Source organism: Mesoplodon mirus (genome assembly GCF_964341445.2).
Source record: "Mesoplodon mirus genome assembly, chromosome: 4".
In the NCBI taxonomy this organism is placed as follows: Eukaryota; Metazoa; Chordata; class Mammalia; order Artiodactyla; family Ziphiidae; genus Mesoplodon; species Mesoplodon mirus.
The window spans coordinates 40061416-40080699 of NC_138979.1; positions in this window are offsets into that span (position 1 = coordinate 40061416).

Consider the following 19284-nt stretch of genomic DNA (forward strand, 5'->3'; position numbering starts at 1 on the left):
CAGTGCTGTTCTTGGGCCAAGTGCCAAGGGGGAGACTGGTCCTGGGAACTGCTGGGACCAGAGGTGGAGAGGCAGGTGAGGGGTGGCTTTGCGAAGCTCAGAGTAGACAGAACTGGAATGTGGATGGGCTTCCTTGGGGATCAGAGCAGGATCGGAGATGGAGAAAGAAAGGCAGAAAAAGATGGAGAAAAGAAGAGAAAGAAAGAAAGAAGGGAGAGGGAAGGATGTGAGGGGAGAGAGGCAGAGAGGCAGAAGATAGAGAGTGTTGTCTGGAAATGGAGATGGTTGCAAACGGGTAAAGTGGGTGAGCCTGTGAATGACCCAGCTTCCCGTCTTGTTCCAGGTCTCTGTACACCTAGCCAAGGAGCTTTGTGTCCCAGACTGGCTGCCAAGGGGTGGTCTTCTTGGAGGAACCCCTACAGAAGGGGCAGAAAAGGAAGCAAAGACCTGAGATCAAGGTCAGGACATTTGGAAGAGAGCTCCAAGCCCCTAGAATTCTGGGTGCACTCAAGGGTGCAGCCTAGGAGCCTCCTGCCCCCAAAGCCGATTCCTTTGTGTTCAAGGATGGAGCCGTTTTTCTAGGAGACACACAGAGACATGGCAGAACCCACCAGAGTGCCCTCCCTTCCCCAGGGGATCGGTTGTCAGAGCCTGTCCCTCCCTGGGAGGAGGGGGAGGGAGGTGCTTGTGCAGAGGGAGGAGGGCTGGGGGCAGGGAAAGACAGCACCCCTCCCCAGCGTTTGCTATTTCGGACCCACCAAAAGTCAGTTCCTCCTGGGTCTCTGCTCAAACGCAAGTGACAAGACTCCTCACAGCGATCTCTTTCCTTAACCCCTTTTGCTGGGCCATCTGTTCAGAACACTGATGTGTGTCTCTCCTCGGAGCCGGCATCCCATTATTCAGGCTCCTTGCCTGGCACAGACTCTGTCCTTCACAGCTGCCCCTGCCTCACACAATAAAACCCAGCCACTTGCTCACGTCCCGAGTGACAGGGTTGCTCACGGGTCCGTGGGCAAGCGGATCACAGTTGAACAGAAATCCCGGAGGCCTGTTCCCTGCTCAGCCTTCCTTCAGATCTTAGCTTGTGCCTCACCTCCATCCACTCCCCAAGCTGGCTTTAAGAAATGTCCGTCCTCTGCATTGCCATGGAGGCTTGTGTTCCTCCATCATGGTCAGCGGGGAGCTGGGCCATTTCACATCACACCCTGATCCTGCTGAAGAACCTTTGAGGGACCTGCCTTCCCCCATGGGTTCTTCAAGTTTCCATGAAGTCTCAGTCTCCTGGGTCTTTAGACACACACTGTTTTTTCTCCTAACCCTTGTCTCCCTTGGTAATCCCATCATCAGGACGGGCTTCCTAGAGCAACAGTTGTCCAACAGAACTTTTTCCTGTGATGGGAATGTTCTGTATCTGCCCGGTCCAATATGGTAGCCACTGGCTGCATGTGGCAATGGGACTCTGAAATGTGGCCAGTGGGACTGAGCAACTGTATTTTTAAATTGTATTAAATTAAATTTTAATTGACTGAAATTTCAACTGACATAGTCCCAGAGCAGCTGCCACAGCTGCAAACCTAGGAACTTGCTAGAAATGCAGAATCTCGGGCCTCATCCCAGACCTCCTGGATCAGAATCTCTGGGGCTGGGGCCCAGCATCCTGGGGCCAATTTTAACCTGCCCTCCAGGTGGCATTTATGCACAGAGGTTTGAAAAGCACTAATCCAGAGCCAAGTTACCCACGACCCCTGGGCCTTGGGAAAGCCAGGGATCCAGAAGTTAGCTCCCACCCAACTTTGGGCCTATGCACTGGGTTTGCTGTCCACACCTCAGGCAGAGAAGGCAAAACTGGCCTCGGCTGGTGCTTCTTATCCGCCCCCATAGCAGGCGCAGGGCTGTGGGAAGGTCTGAAGAATGAATGCAGCAGAGAGGGGTGCTGGCTTTTTCCGTTCGCTTGCTGCGCGCCTTTCCCCGTGGGTGAGGTATGCAGTCAGCATCCACCCAGGAGCAACCTTCCCCATGAGAACAGGCCTGGCCCCTGCCTTTCCCTCCTCGCTCACAGGAGGCTGGGAGCTGGCTCGGGGAGGCTTCAAGCCCTGCCTGGGAACGCCCAACAAGGGGCCCCAAGGTGCTCGGAGACAAAGTGGCCTGGGTCCTCTTTTTCCTTTTTTTCTAGCCAATATTTATTGAGCTCATCATCTAGGTCCTGTGCTGAGTGGTTTGTAGTGTTTACCCTTTACATCAGTCCTATGAGTTGGCATTATTGTTCCTATTTCTTTATTTTTTGACCGTGCTTTGTGGCCTGTGGGATCTTAGTTCCCCGACCAGGGATAGAACCTGTGCCCCTTGCATTGGCAATGTGGAGTCTTAACCACTGGACCGCCAGGGAAGTCCCAATGTCCCTATTTCTTAGAGGAGAAGCCTAAGGCTCAGAGAGGTGAAGTGATTTGCCCAAGGTCAACAGCTGCTCTGTCTGATTCCCAAGCCTGAGCTTTTGCCTACAGCCCCATATGCTCCTCCACAGGAAGCAGGTCAGGTGTGGGCCCCTCTTTGGAGCCCCAGGAAGAGGAGGGTGCAGCTTCTGTTAGTGCCCAGGAAGCTCTCTTCTCAGCAGAAATTCCTGAGCCAGTGATTCATACCTGAAGGATGCTTACTTGCAATTTCCTCTTCCACAGGGAATTTTATATGTGATTCACTTAATATCAGATTGTGTTGAAACCTCCACCCCTGTTCCTTCTCCCTTTCTTGTCTCTTCCCAATCTTTTAAAATTTATTTATTTTTGGCAGCATTGGGTTCTTCGTCGCTGCGCATGGGCTTTCTCTAGTTGCGGCGAACGGGCGCTACTCTTCGTTGTGGTGCGTGGGCTTCTCATTGCAGTGGCTTCTCTTGCTGCGGAGCACGGGCTCTGGGCGCGCAGGCTTCAGTAGTTGGGGCACGGGGGCTCAGTAGTTGTGGCTCGCGGGCTTAGTTGCTCCACGGCATGTGAGATCTTCCCCGACCAGGTCTCGAACCCATGTCCCCTGCACTGGCAGGTAGATTCTCAACCACTGTGCCACTAGGGAAGTCCATCTTCCCAATCTTTGTTGCTTTCTTCCAACTCATAAGAGTGGGAGCTGGGCATCAAGAAGGGTGCTTCCTGACGCCAGAGGTGGTCCCGGCAGCAGCAGGGTCTAGTGCAGGCCTGCTTGAAGTTAAAGGCTGGAAGGAGTTGCCCAGAAAGTCTGGGGCAAGAGGAGTGACATTGTCTGGCATGAGGGCACCTTTTGGCACCTGGCCTGCAGTGGCTGGAATGTGACCCCTTCCCGGGACATCAGAATGCCCATGAGAGCTTAGTCCTTCCTTCCCCAGGAAGACTCCATGTAACCTTCCAGCACCTCCCCTGTCTGGTTGTAACCCTTGTTCCCTTTCCTGCTCTCCCTTTTGTCCCCTTCCCCAGCTCCTATCCTGCTCTGCCCTCTTTGTCTCATTTCCCTCACGTTCCTGGACATAGACTGTTCCGGGGATTGACAGCTCCAGCTGTCTCCGAGACCTCCTGTTTCCTTCAGAGTGTCCATGTCACCTTTCAAGGTTGCCTTCTGCCTTTGGGATGGAGGATAGGGGTCGGGAAGTGATCAGGGTGAGAAGGGGTTTGACAGCCAGGCCAGGAGCGACTTCAAGGAGCTTTTCCCTGTGTGGCCAGTAGGTGGTGCTAGATGCCAGCCGAGGCCCTGCTGGAGCGCTGGACCCAACCGCAGCCCTGGCTTACGGGAAGGGAGTCTGCCTTCCCAGCAGTCCTTCTGGATGGGGTGCCAGGCACCGCGGTCTGGAGGGCTGATTCGGGACACCGGAGGGGCTAGGAGAATGTAATTGTGCCCCTTATAGGCTGGTTTCCCCTCTAGGAATCAGAAATGAGTTGAAAAGAACCTGCCTCTCCTTTTCCTCCCCAGAGAGGTTAGAACAACTGGGATACAGGAACTTGCCTCCACACTTGCTCAAATATCACCCCCTCTAAGTGCGGGTAGACTCTCTTTCCTCCGGGAGCTCAGAGCAGGCTTTACTTCACCCTACTGGGGCACTTCACACATGGCAAAACTGAGTCGTTTCCACGCCTCCCTTCTCCGGGAGACTGTCAGCTCCTGGAAGCCATTTCTAACCACCCCTCTATCTGCAGCACCTATCCAGGGCCTGGCGCACAGCACATGCTCAGAATGTGGTGCATGACTGAGGGAGTGAGTCAGTGGCAGCATGCAGCATGGAGGCTGTACTGCCCCTCCCCCTTGGAGGTCTTTAGAACATGGTAGTTCCTCTGCCTCGGGGTTTTAGCAATGATGGCCCAATGGAGAAACAGTGGGAAGGATGCTCTGATGGCCTTGAAGGCCATTGGAAGCCAACGCCTAGCTCCAGACTTCACACATCTGTTGAATATGCTTTATTTCCCTTCATCTGATGGACATCTCTCCAAGCAAAGAAGCCTCCCTGTATCTACAAAGAAACCTCCCCACATCCTCAAGAAGAGGAATGACAGGTAACCTGGGCACTGGGGCTCTGGGACTTTGGTCTTAGCTCCCCAGGTGCACAGACCTTGGAGAAATGCTGGACTTTGGGGGCTGGGCAATCAGAAAATGGAAAGAGAGGCCATCCTTGGGAGCTCTGCTGGACAGGAACTGGGCTGGTGGGTGCGTGTGCACATCAGCACCCAGAGGGAGGGGGATACTGTGTAGGCAGGGACATGAACAAGGATTGAAGTGATCCGGGTGGGCACTGGCTCCTCAGACAAAGTTCTTTTTCTCTGGCTGAGACTCCAAGTCGGCAGAATGTGCAATTTGATTGAAGACTTGGATACAGTAAGCCAAACAGACTTGTAACTGGCCTGAAGTGGGAAAGGGGTAGGTGATTTTCTGGATCTGCAAAGATCTGGACGGACAAGAACAGAAGGATGAATCAATGCGGTGTGAAATAACAAAGATAAAAGTCAAGTTCTGCCCTAAAGACCAACTGGATGCGAGAGATGAGGCTTCAGGGTTGCTCGCAAGAAGGCTTTGGTGCTTCTAATTGATCCGAGTCAGCCGTGGGATGGGAATGCAGCAGAAGTGAATTCGTGCTGGGAGAAAATTCAGAGTGAAGTTCCGAGCTCTGGTCTGCTCTGGTCAAGCACTCTTGGTTGTTCTGTTCAGTTCTAGGGAACATTCTATGTGATCCATTTCATACCAGCTCACGTTGAAACCCTCACCTCTGTTCCTTCTCCCTTGGTCACTTTCCAATCTTCATTGCTATGACCCAATGAAGAAGAGCCAGAGTTGTCTTTTAAAAGACACGATGCACTGAAACAGACACCGAGGGGAACAAGCAGAACAAAGAGACTCAAAACTCGAGAAACCACTGAAGGAACCTGAGCTCTTCATCATGGGGAGAACAAGGCCTGGGGGGGGGGGGCGGGGGGCGGGCACGAAGCCGTGAATGAGCCAGTCTCCTTGGCTTGTGATGACCGCGGAGCAGACGTGACAACAGGAGGGGCTGAGTTCCCTGGAGGTTTGCCAGCTCAGGATGGGGTTGAGTTTGAAACCCCTGAATTTCCCTCTGGGCCACAGAGACTAAACAAGTCTCTCTCCATCCCTCTGCACCCGGGGCTGCCTTGGGGCCACTTAGCCACAACCTGAAGCAGCTGTAAAGGTCAGTGGCCTCACAGCTCGGCCTCTCCCACTGGCCCTGTGGCTGCACCAGTTCTTTGTTGAGGCTGGGATTGCTAATTGTGATGAATTCCCTTGGGTCTCAAGATGCGGACAAGGGCCATCAACAGAGCTTATGTGCTCCTAGGTCCCAGAGGCGGGACAGCTCAGATACGAAGGTTTACGCTGTTCCCCTCTTGCCCCCTTCCCAGCAGGGAGCTGGGGTTCAAATTCTAGCTCAGTGATCTGGGTCAAGGTGACCTCTCTGAGGCTCAGCATGGGCACTGGCTGGGTGGTGGCAGGTACCCTCTACATTGGCGATCCTTAGAAGCCACCCTCTCTACCTCCCAGACTGTAGTATGAGGCCCCTACCCAGAGTCTGTTGTGTCCTGGCCCAATAATATCTGCTTGCCTAGAGTCAGGGTGACCAACCTGCCTGGTTTGCCCTGGAAGGAGGGCTCCTGGGATGTAGGACTTTCAGTGCTAAGACCTGGGAAGTCCTGGGCAGGGCAGGACCAGTTGGTTTGCTTAGCTGGAGCCAGTGATTCTCTGAAGGACAGCCTGGGGCCGACGTTGAGGTGCTCTGTCCCTGCACTCAGCGCTGCCTGGAATCCCCCCACAGCTCAGGGACCGAGGGCAGCACCTCTCGTGCTATGGGTTTGCCCTCCCTTTCTCGTTTGCCAGCCCTTCATTTTCCCCTGGAATGTCTAATGCATCTGGAAATGAACCTGGTTTTCCCCCTCTGGTCACCCCATACTGGGAAACAGTGCCTTGGGGTGTTCAATGCTGGGGATAGGGGGAGGGGCGGGAGGAGTTACACGCTCAGGCCGACGTTGCAGGGGGACAGCAGCCTCCGCTTTCTGTAGCCCTGTAAACACTGGTGGCCCTGTGGCCTCTAGGTGCTAGGTGCTGCTTCTGGCAAACACCCCTTCTTCCGGGATGGGCAGAGTTGACGTTGGACTCAGTACCTGAATTTCCTTGGAGCCAGGAAATCACTGTGGTCGCTGGCTCTGTTCTCAGATACGCTGACTTCCTTGCAGGTTGTCCTGAGGTCCTGTAGGAACGTGAGGCCAGTCTCCCAATGCCCAAGAGACCCACATCTCTGAGGCCCCATCTGTAGAAGCACAGTCTCTAACCTCACACGGAGTTGGGAAGGGCACTCAGCCCCACCTGCCTTCAATTTAAAACTCTATCAAAAGACCACACTGCCCAGTGTGCAAGTTTTGTCCCTGGGACCCCAAGAAAGATTCTGCTGGGGTAGAAGATGGGAGAAGGGAAAGAATAGGACACATTCTTTTCTGGTTTAATTTTCTAGTTTCGTTCAATGCATATTAGATCGACACAGGCTCTGTGCAAATGCAATAGGCCTGGTTTCAAGGCACCTATAGTTCCGGGAGGGAGGCAGAAATACGCATGGCTGCCTCAGAGCAGGGAAGGCTCTGATCGATGCTGTAACAGATGCTGAGCCGGCACTCTCTGAACATACGGGGGCAGAGAGGTTAGTAAGAGAACTTGGGGAGGCTTGTTAAGGATGTCCAAGGCTTTGAAATCGAGGCAGGATTTTGACAGGCCGAGGCCGCCGGGTCCCAGGAGCAAAAGGGCAGAGGTGAGTGTGAGTGGGGAAGGTGAGGCAGGAAGTGTGTGGGAGTTGGGCATGGGGACCCAGCAGTCTGGGGACCCTAAGGCAGAGAAGAGGGGAGGGCCAGATCCGGGAAAGCGCTGGGTGCTGGGCGATGGAGCCTGGAGTCCTGCAGGCAGTGGGGATCCACAAAAGGTTTTAAAGCAGGAGAGAGCTGGAGATCCAGCCATCTCTCAACAAAAGGTCAGCCGCCCTGCCACTTCCACCCCCTGCTGGTTTTGCCTTTTTATTCTTTAATGAGGAGCTGGACCAGCCTTGCCCCCACCCCCCACCTCAACCCCACCCCCGGCCCCATGGGCTCTGCTCCACTCCCAGGCCTGGAGCATGACGAGGGCCCCGGGGCTGGAGTTGCCTGTTATCTCCTTGCCGCTGACCCAGACGGAATCCACGCCTAGAGAGCCGCAGAGCAGGAAGTCCGACCTGGAGTGGGCAGGGCTCTTGAGCCCTCACCACCCTCCCTCACCGCCTCTGCTCCTGCCTTTCTTCCTCTAGCTTCACCCCGCCTGCATCCCCTCCCTCTTCTAAATCCTCGGCCTTACCTTCCTTCCCCTTATCCTGACAGCAGGGACCCTCCTCCCTGCTCCCATCCCTCTGTCCACTAGGTCCCACTGTCCCTAGCCACGTAGGAGGCAGGGCCTTGAGGTCAGACCGACTCAAGCTCGTGCCTGTCCTCACAGCTCGACTTCAGTCTCAACCTCTCCAAGCGGTTCTTCACCTGTGGAGGTCGTATCAGGAGAGCGAGCTCCCTGTGTGGCTAGAACTCCGCTGCCGCCTGCACTGTGGGCATTGGTCACCTGCCCTCCCCGCCCCACTTCTCCCTGTTCAGGCACGCTCTTGGCCCTTCAGGGGGCAGGTCTCTCTGGCCGGGGAGCAGTGGGCAGCTCCAGGTGGTGTGGGACTCCTCACTGGGCTTCTGGGATGCTGCTGGCCTTTTCAGTTGCCTCCCTGTCTCTCTTACAGGATAACAAGGCCATAAATCAGGAGCTTTCAGTGTTCATTTCCATCCTGGGGGTGGACAGCATCCTCTCCTAGCGAGGCTCCAGGCCTGTCTGCAGAGGACCAGCCAGGGAGGACCACAGGCCAGGGCTTCGGGAGTCAGTTCAGGCCAGAGCCAGGCCCCAGGGGTTCCACAGAGCTGCGTGAGGACGAGCCAGCATGTGCCGTGACTCCCACATGTGTCCTCCTGTCAGGCCCACCCGTCTGGCCCACATCAGTCCTGGGTCAGAAACCATGAGCTACACACAGGTGGAGACTAGAACCTTCTCCCCAGAATGCCAGGCTGCTGGGATGAGACCCCTAGGCTTGCCAGGGACTGTCTCTGACAGAAATAGAGGAGGGAGTGTCTTCTACCAGGAGCCTCGGGGAGGGAGAGCCCAACAAGGGAAGATGCCCCTGCTGTGTCTCCTTCTAGGGGCTGGGAGGGGGCCGGAAGCAAGGCCAGCTCTGAGAGAGTCAGCGAAGATAAAGAGGGATAACACAGAACTTCAGGACTTGGCAGGAGTGCCCTGAACTTCAGCCAGGACCCAGCTGGCTGGCTGGCCCAGCTGGGAGGAGTTTGTGAAATCCCTCAGTTTCAACCTGCCCATTTTACAGATAAGGAAAATGAGAGCGGGCAGTACCAGACTCGGTGACCAGCATCTTATTCCCAAAGCAGCTGCAAAGGATCTCAGTACACAGAACTGTGTACAGCGAACAGATGAATGAATGAATAAAAACAAAGGAAAGGATGGCTCTCCCCACCCAGAATTAACCTCTTCTTCATACCCCCTGCTGTTTGCTTCCCATCACAGGTGACAATCTGCTGTCCTCCTTGCCTGGGCTGGCAGACCCTGAGTTGCATAACAGAAACCAAGTCTGACTTTCCCATGATCTTGCCTGGCCTGCGGGTTGCTCTCCGTCAAGTCTCCGGATGGTCCAGGGTTCTTCTTTATCATTCTCACTGGATCCATCTGAGGTGAGGGATCCTGGGAGTGAGAGGATATTCCCATCCTGCCCCACGTCAGCCCAAGAGTCAGCTGGAGAGAAACAGGCGGCCTTTCTGCTCACTGGCCCCCAGCATGGAGTCAGCAAATTGGCTATCCTTAGGAAAGGTCAGCTGAATCAGCCACCACCCCCACCCCCACCCCAAGAAACGTGCTTGGTATTTTTAGAAGCTTTTGCTCCTGAGCTCAGCAGGAGGCACTCAGAGCCTTTGCCCAACCAACCCCAGCCCCTGCCCAGCCCCTGCCTCAGCCCCGCTATCTCACAGCTCAGGCTAGTGAAGGTAGCTGCCTCTGTGCAGAAGCTGATAGTCATTCAGCTAGGGCTGGTGGGTAAATCCTGACCTCCTTTAAACTGTATAATATGTGCCTGCGATCCCATCCACATCACTGCCCCAAATCTATCTTGTGACCTTGAGAAAGTCACGTTCCCACATGATTCCCACCTGTACGATGGAGAGGTCATCATGTTTACCTGCAAATCCATTTTGCAGAGGAGGTGGGATAAATAGGAACCCAATAAACACCAAAAATTGCTGTATTCTGCTGAACTCTGGGAGATTGTTGTAAGGCCCGGGTGTGGTGGTATTGGAGAATTTTGCATTCCTTGGAGAAAGATGCTTAGAGAGATGATGTCATAAAAATCTGTCATAAAATGCTGTTGGGCTAAAAAGGTAGCTATCCGGTTGGGAAGAGAGGTTTGTGGTCCAGGAGGGGCCAGCTGCGTTTGGGACATGAGGTTCTGAGAGCTCTAGCCTAGAATCTGTTTTTTGTTGTTGTTTGTTTGCTTGTTTGCTTGTTTGAATGGCAAAATGGATGCTTTAAATAGAAGCCTTTGGCTCTGGTCCTAACTAGCTCTGTGGCCTTGGGGACATAACTTAGTCATCTTGGGCCTAATTTTTCTACCTATAAAATGACAGGGATGGGGGAGGAGGGGCTTGGACTAAATATGTGCTTCCGAAAGTGGTAAGTTTCCACCGAGGGTTTTGTGTCAAAACCCCAGGGGTCTCTGAGGGCCCAGTAGTAATACACATCACATGACATGTACCTTCCAGGGTCACTCATTTTATTCCATGGAGAGATTTTAAAACATTAGTTCACACCAAAACACACACAGACCTACTAGGCTGTAGAATGACACACTCGCTCAAATTTTGAAAGTAACGTGAGACTTCAAAGAAATTTCATGCCTGCTGCAGCCCTTCCCCCAACTCCTCCTTTCCCTCCGCCACCCGTGGTGAGGAGTTCATTTTCCTCTGGGCTTGGGGGCTCTTGTTGGAGAGACACCAGGCTGGTTGATCTAAGGTTTCCTTTTTTCAGATGTCAGCATTCTCTAATTATAATGTCTGCTTTATTATTATGATTATTATTTGGGGTATGTGTGCCGGAGGAGGTGGGGTTCATGATAAACCAACCTGACAGAAGACTACTGAATGTTTTCTTTCCTCTTTCCATAGTCCCAGGACTGGAAACTTCCAGTGAACTTAGAAGTTGAAGGGAAAGTGAACTGGCTTTCTCAGGCAGCAGGGATTGTTGGGAGAAAAAAGTAGGAGTCCGGAAGGAGGGTTGCTATTTAAGGTGTTCTATTCCGCAATCTTCCTATCTGAGAGCTAACAGATTAAAAGCACGGCTTCTAACCCAGTCTGGCACAAGGCAATGAAGATTCCCCCCAGCACCCCGTATTAAGCAGCCTCATCTACACAGGCCCAGCAGCTGCGTTTACCACCCACCCACCCAGCCACGCCCCTCGGCCCCCGCCTTCCTCCCCCCCTGCACATATATGTGCGTGCCCAGCACAGTCTAAATGCTCGCCCACCCGCCACCCAGCTCCCCCGCGCTCAGCCTGGCCCTCACAGATGCCCCCATGGGCTGGAGGCTCCCGAGCGTCCTCTTCCGCCCACCCCTCTGTCTACCCCTCTCGGCCCCCTCTCTCCCTTGCTGCCCACAGCCTCCCCGCAGGCTTCACGCACACACTCGTTCACCTCGTGGAAGATCAAAAATAAACTCTCTCTGGAACCTGTTCAAAGGCTAATGTGCATCCTCTCTTAATTATTGATTTGTTTATTACAGACGCTCGGGTAGGACATTCAATGCGGCCTCCGTGTCAAAGGGTCCACCTCTAGAATTCCTACCCTTTGCCAGGAGAAAGCTGGGGCAGCGATCTCCTCCTGGGGAGGGGTTAGTTGGGCATTAGGTGAACCCACCCATGAGGCAGGTGGCAGACTAATCATCCCCCGCTCCCCCCGACAAAGGCCGCCTGAGCCCCGGCCCAGCCCAGTGATCACACCTGGAGTCTTCCTTCCCTCTGTCTCTTCCTTTTTACTAGGGGAAGACAAGAAATAGGAGAGGGCTGTCAGGATGCAAAAGGGCAGTGTGTCCTAAGATGTCCCTCTCCCCTGCAGAGGGGCAGCCTCCCCTTTCCTCATCACCTCACCAGGGGCCAGTCTAATGTAAGCAGTGGCTCGGTGCAGTGGGTGTGTTGTTAGGGTTTAAAACCGGGCTCATACCACATACCAGCTGAGTGACCTTGGACGAGGGATGTAACCTCTCCAGTTTGGTTTTCTCATCTGTAAAATGGAGTTTGTGAGGATTCAGTGAAACCGTGCCTATAAAGAGCATAGAAAAATGTTACATGTAGAAGCCAACATGTTGTGGTTGCAGCCGTCACCATCTTCATGGTCAGCATCATTCTGCTCATCTTCATCCCTGGAACCCCAGGATCATAGGAGGTGGCCTGCTACAATCCAGGGTGAAGCTCCCCTTCTAGTATGTGGGTGCAGCCTCTGGGTGGCCCCTGCTACATGTCAACACAGTGGGGCACGGAGCCTGGCAAAACCATTAAATCTGCAGGAAGAAGCTGGATCCTTCAGACCAGCGTGCTGGGGAAGGTTGTCAAGCCCTGGGCGAGCAGAGGGCAGAGCTGTCACTGTGTGCAGAGGAAGCACAGCCTCAGGCACACTGGGAAAGGGTCACGGCCATCCATCCACAGTGTTGGGCTCCTGGGCTCTCTTTCTTGGAGTCCTGAGGATGGCTCTAGATCTTGACACCAGGAAGAGGGCATCCAAGGGGAAGACCAAGTGTCCCCGCCTTTAGAGGGGCATCTGGCTTCTACCTGTTGGATGAACTCATGGTGTCTCCCAGGTCTGCCTCCAGGCTGGGTCTCTGGGACCCCCTCCCCAACACCGCACCCTCACCCCATAGCTCTGGGGGTCTGATCCCAGCTCTGGCTAAGGCGCACCAGGGCTGGCTGCACCTTCCCCACACAGTCACCTTCGTTCCATGTCCCACCCCCATCCCGGAACTCCCTGGGCTGGGCTTTTGTTTCCTCGGTTCCCAGGCAGTGCAGCTGGTGCTGTGGGCTGGGGAGGGGGTGGAGGATGTGGCAGAAAGCCCGTGGGAGGGAGCTGTCTCTTAGTTTCAAAGGCGAGCCTGGCTCTTCAGGCCCCACCCCCCATCATAACGCTTCCCCCAAATTCCCACACTGGTGTCTCAGCAAATAAGACTAATTTTTTTTTTTTATTATTTTCCACTTGCTCTTGATACCTACTTAAGTGAGTGTGTGTGTGCGCTATTCCCAGTCATCATCAGCACCAGAGGAAATTGGAGCCAATTTGCTGATTTTTTGCTTTGAGTCCCCGGTATGCTGGCAATCTCTTCCTCTCTGGTCCTGAGGACTTTGAGGGGTCACCTCTTCAGCCCTCTGAGCTGCTGGAGATCTGTGCAGCTTATTTAAAGAAATAGAAGCCAGATGGCTTCTAGCCAACAGGCAGGGCAGAATTTGTGAATACCCTAATATGGGGTCTGAACCACCTGGTAAAGGTTGGACCCCCCCCCCCCCACCTTAAAGGGAGAATAGAAAGAAAAAGAAAGGAAAGGATAGCTACTATATGCCAACCCCTGGGTTAGGTGCTTCACGTACATTTTATGATTGCATTCCCAAAACTACATCACAGGGGAAATATCCATGAACGATACCCAAGAGTACATTTTTTTTTAGGTGAGGAGGATGAGGCTCAACAAGGTGACATAATATGCCCAGGTCTCCAGCTAGCAGGTGCTGGAGCTGAGGTCTGAATCAGATTTGCCTGGGGCCGACCCCCAGGCTTTAGCTGCGCCTTTGAAGAGGGAATGTAATGTGTGGTGTGGATGGAAGCTGTTGCCTTGTGTTTCCCTCTCTCTGAGATCATCTGGTTGATAATTGCAGGTGGGTCAGGTATGAAATGCTGATGGAGTGTGCAAAGGTCCTGGGGTCCTCTGCCTGGTTAGCAGGAACCTGTGTCTGTCATCTGTGCAGTGTTCAATGTTCTTGAGGTGTTTTCATGTGTAACATTTTATTTGATCCTTGGGATCCTTGGGCCCCCAAGTTGTGGAGGAGAAAGTGGAGGATCAGAGAAGTTAAGTAACATGCTCAAGGTGACACAGCCCAATAGGCTTTTTTTTTTTTTTTTTTTTTTTCCTTGGTACGCGGGCCTCTCACTGTTGTGGCCTCTCCCGTTGCGGAGCACAGGCTCCGGACGCGCAGGCCCAGCGGCCATGGCTCACGGGCCCAGGCGCTCCGTGGCACGTGGGATCCTCCTGGACCGGGGCACGAACCCGCGTCCCCTGCATTGGCAGGCGGACTCTCAACCACTGCGCCACCAGGGAAGCCCCCCAATAGGCTTCTGATACTAAATGAGTGAAATTAGTGCAGAGCTGGGTCTGAAAGACAACGTTCTGTGAGTCTGAGCCAGGCCAGGGGAGGGTGTGACATGGGCTGCTTTGGTGAGAAGAAGGTGGAGAAAAGGGCACCATGGGAAGTGTTGAAGGCATAGCAGCAGCCTGGGTGCTGAACAGAAGTGGGCTGGATTGGTTAAGAAGGACAATGGGATATAGTGGGGCCCTGGAGCTGGGGAGAAGGGTTTGCCTTTCTGCAGGACGGAAGCCACAGTAATGGGCTGCTGGGCCTGGGTGAGGGGGGCCTGGTGAGGGCCCAGGAAGTCTGGAATTGCCCTAGAAGCTGCTATTGCCAACCTTCTCCTGACTTTGGAGCTGAGAACAGGAGCTACTCATCTTTCTGTTCCTGGAAGCCCCTTGCTATTTGCCCAACCAGGGACCAGTCTGTAGCCGCAAGTGTAACTCTGGGGCATGGAGGAGGGGGTGAGCTCAGAGCACCCACTTCTGTCCCAAACTTCTCTTGGGGGTACACATGGGGTTTGGGGCAGCAAAAGTGTACATTAAATCACCCCCAAAATGTGTGGTGTTTACTCCTGAGCTGGCATTGAGGTAGGTCCTGGCTCTCTCTTGGTTCTTACAGCTCCGGGGAAACAGACACCGAACCTTCATTTACAATGTGGACTCAGCAGGGGTTACCCCGCTAAGGGCAGACCAAAGCCAGCACCATGCTCTCCCACCTCGCCCCACTCCTGAAGGAGCAACAGGCTGGCAAAGGAACCAGGGAGGGCCGAAGGGTTTTTTCTCAATGGAGACATACCCCAGCTTGGACCAGCGCCTTCTTCTGCAGGGACCTGGGACTTGGACCCTCGCCATTCATGGCTCTGGGGTCTAGGCGTCTGGCTGAGAGCATCCATGGGCAAAGGCTGAGCTCCTCAGCCCAGCACGATGCAGGAACTTGCCAGGGGGCACTGCTCTGCACACATGCAGGACGAGCTTTATGGGGGCAGTGTTTTTGGCTGTGAGTGGACAACCAGTGCTGGGGCTTCCTAGCCAGGGCAGCAAAACCCTCTGGGAACCTCAAAAATGGAAAAATGAAGTTAACACTCACCAAGTACTTACGGTGTGTCAGGCACTGCTCAAAGTGCTTTACTGCATGATCTTACAATAACCTTGTGAGTTAGATGCTGTTAAACCCCTATTTTGCAGATGGGGAAACCAAGGCACAAAGACTTAAGTGCCTTGCCCAGGCTCAAACGCTAGTGGATGGTAAATTCAGTTCATGACACCTTATTTAGTCCCATTAGAGCTGCTGACTCTCTTGTCCCCAAGGTCAGAGCACCAATAGCCTGCATGATTTGGAGCCATACTCTAAAGGGGCTATTGACAAACCTGAATGCATCAGCAATGACCAGAGTGGGGAAGGACCAGAAAGCTGTGCTTTTGAAGTACAGGGCAGGAACTGAGGATATTTTGCTCAGAGAAGAGGTGGATGTGGGCAGCCTCCTGATTGGCTTGCAGAAAAGAGACAAGGTTTTCCCCTGGGCTTCTAGGTGGCAGCACTAGTACCAAGGGTGGAAGCTTCAGGGAGCCTGGCTTCATTCTTTCAAACTGAAGGCTTTTCAAGGAATAAAGCTATTTGAGGACAGAATGAGAGGCCTTGGGTGGTATGAGCTTCCTGTCCCTGAAGGTGTTCAAGAGGGAACAGGCTGGATACTTGGGGATGTTGTTGAGGGGATTTCTGCATCCAGTGGTGTTGCAGGTTGTTGGCGGGAGTCCTTTCCAGCCCAGAAACTCTATGAATCTATCATTCTGGGTGAGTAGAATAAGTGGAGAATCACCTGGATAGCATCACTGGTCCCCTAAATGCCTCCAGACACTCCAACCAGGGTAGGAGAGGAGAAGCTAGGTATCCTTCAGGGAATCTTTTTTAATGGAACGGAGTGAGCAGTAAGGGGCTCTGACCCCTGGCAGGTAGTTCCAACCCCTGGCAGGTGTGTGCCTAAAATCTTGGGACTTAAATCTGGGTCCTGAGCTGAGACCTCCTGTGGTTGGATATTCCTGCTTCCTTGGAGCACCTTGGTGCTTGACTGTCTCTCTTCATGGGTGGGCTTACATTCTCCACGTACAGTTGAAATTCCCTCCTTGGCTCCGGGCCTTCTGGATACCATTACATCTTCTCAGCCTCCAAATGTGCCTTTCCCCTCTGCATCTCGAGTGAAGGCCACCCAGGAAACAGGATTTTCTTTGACCCAAGTCCAAGCCTGCCAGCACAGATACTCTTTGCAACAGCAATTCTTCAGGGCTCAGTTTTCCCTTGGTCTTCTCCTGTGCTCCCCCCTCCCCACCCAGTCACCACCCAGAATGGCAGTTCCCCTCCCAGCTCAGAGTTAAGGTGGTGGGTCCTATTTCTGTTCAAACTAGAAAGTTCTGCAGCATGGTTCTTGGATTTAGGCTGACATCTTAGGAGTAGGGCATGGCGGGTAAATCTGAAATGTCTGGGGTCCGGCCTGCATCCCAATAAAGTGGGCACTGACTCGGAGGTGTGGGTTCATTGGAAAAGGGGAGGTGGCTGGGTTAGAAAGGTAGACGTGTGAGCAGCAGGCCAGCAGGGGTGGCACTGGGAGGTGATGGTTCCCGGGGCAGCGTCTCGTTTGTTATGCCTCCTGAGTCTCCCCTCCCTTCTGCCTTTTCGAGGTGGCAGAAAATTTGGCTTTGGGGATATCTTATAAACACATAGTCAAGGAGAGATCTCAGGTGCTCACGCAGCTGGTATATGCCCTTTGGAATAAGATGTGTTCAGTTTCTCTAGATGTCAGGAAGGTTGGATCACTGTGCTCTGGAAGGCAGCCCCCATTCTGGCCTGACTGGTGGGCGACCACATCCAAATCTTAGTAATGTTCCTGTCTTCTCCATACCTCTGGTATCAGATGGCGACTGCTCAGCTGTAAAAGGTTTCTAAAGCTTTACTTACTGTTCAAAAAACTCTGCCCATTCCTGCTTCTTATTGATCAGCGTGGGATCCACTGGGAAGTTTCCTCCTTTCTAAGATGCCAGCTGTAAGAGATGGGAGGGATTATCCCCTGATTGGCAGGATGCTGAGCTGGGTCACGATCTCTCTAGGACCCAGTGACGGCTGGAGACTGGGAATCACGGTGATGTGACAGCCGTTCTTCCTTGTCAACCAGGACATTCTTGCCAAGCAGACAAGACACCTCAAATGTTCTGTACCCCTACTGACCACGAGGAGGGCGTCTATGACACTTTCTCCTGCCCCCTCATCCAGATCTGGCTGTTCTCAGAGGTTAAGAATTAATGGGGCTTCCCTGGTGGCCCAGTGGTTGAGAGTCCGCCTGCCGATGCAGGGGACGCGTGTTCGTGCCCCGGTCTGGGAAGATCCCACATGCCGCGGAGCGGCTGGGCCCGTGAGCCATGGCCGCTGAGCCTGCGCGTCCGGAGCCTGTGCTCCGCAACGGGAGAGGCCACGGCAGTGAGAGGCCCGCGTACCGCAAAAAAAAAAAAAAAAAAAAAAAAAAAAGAATTAATGAAGCATCAGGATATTTCCCTTGTGCTTGAAGTGAAACTTCACAGGTCTGTTTTTTGACAAGGTCCTTGCATCTGAAACACCCACTTTTTGTCACCCTGAATAATATTCTGAGAATCTACATCCCTGAAACCTCTTTTTTTCTCAACGATCCCTCCCACCCAGGTCCATGTAGAATCAGAGACTATTCAAGCTGGAAGGAACTATGGGAGTCATCTCAGTACTTCTCAAACTGTGGTATGCTTATGAATCACCTGGGGAGCTTGTTAAAATGGATATTCTGGTTTAGTAGGTCTGGGGTGGGGCCTCAGATGCTACATTTCTAACAAGCTTCTAGGTGATGTGGATGCTGCTGGTCAGAGGGTCAGGCTTTGGGCAGCATGGACCAACCTAGTCATTTTACAGACGTGAAAGCTAAGGCCCAGAGGCTTAAGTGATTTGCCCGTGGTCCCAAACGAACTCTGCTCTTGCCACTCCCGGCCCATCATCTGCTTTAAAAAAGGCCTTACTCCTTGTAAGTTGCCACTTCCTGCTCAGGCTCAGAGCTCTAGCATAAACATAACATAATGTCCCATCTTAATTCCCATCTTACTGTCAGGATGAAAGACTTCTTGTCCCATCAGGGCCTCTTGCTTCACAGCTGCATTTGTACCATCTCCAAAGGGGTTTTACAAGTTTTTAAATTTGTTCTGATTTATAGACGCCTCCACTTCTCTCCTGGAAGTGTTAAAAATCATTTCTTTCTCAAAAAAAGTGTGTTGGGCACCTTTAAGACACAACCATCTTAGTTCCAGGCTGGAGAACTGATGCTGGGCTAAATCCACATGGTGTATTGGAGTCTTTACTTGGGCACACACCTGCCAGGGGTTGGAACTACCTGCCAGGGGTCAGAGCCCCTTACTGCTCACTCCTGTCCATTAAAAAAGATTCACCCTGCTTATTGGAGTCTCCCCTGACATGGTCTGAGAAAGGTTCTCTGTGTTTCTCTGCCACCACCTGCCACCTCCTGAAAAAGGCCAAGTGACAGCTTTGACTACACCTCAGTTTCCCTGATTCTCAAACATATTCCAGAGCCAATCACAGATTGGCACTTACGGTGGACTAAGGCTATCAGAGATGGCCTTGGGCCAATAGGAACTGGTTTGAGAGTCTAAGGAGGTCTCCCCTCTCTGTCCCCTCCTGCTGGTGGGAGGGCAAAATGCCAGTCTGGCAACAAGGCCACACTGGCAACAGGGGGTAAAAGTCTCACTGAGGCCAAGGGAAGGTGGAATGTAAGGGGGAATCGGGGAAACTGCCTTTTATAGACACGTGCTTTTCTTCCTTCCTTCCTCCCTCCCTTCCTTCCTTCTTTTCTTTTCTTTTTTCTTTTTCTTTTTTTTTTTTTTTTGCTTCCAAGTTTACTCACAGCGACAGTGCCACTCGCAGGCGCCCAGCCAGTCTGTGATTGCGCCCGGGGCGGGCCGGTGGCCCCCCGCATACCCCTTCCCCCATCTTGCCCGCAAGTTGCATGACCTGCATCGGAATCCACAGGGGGGCGGGGAGAATCCTTTCAGATGCTGGATGCAGTTGAATTCAGTGTGTTCGCTTCCTCGCCTGCCCTCCTCCAAGTCGGCGAGGAGAGCTGTGCTTTCTTCTGCGTGTGAATGCTGTAGTGTGTCTGCCTTCTCGGACTTCCCTAACCCTTTCTTTTCCTTTCCGGCAGCGAATGCTTCCGTGTTCTCAGCAAACATCTCACATCTGGCATTCTGACGTTTTATTAAAAAGAAATATCTCTACCAAGGCAAAAAGCAGGGACTCTCCTCCTCTCCCGACGGAAACTGAGCTCGCGT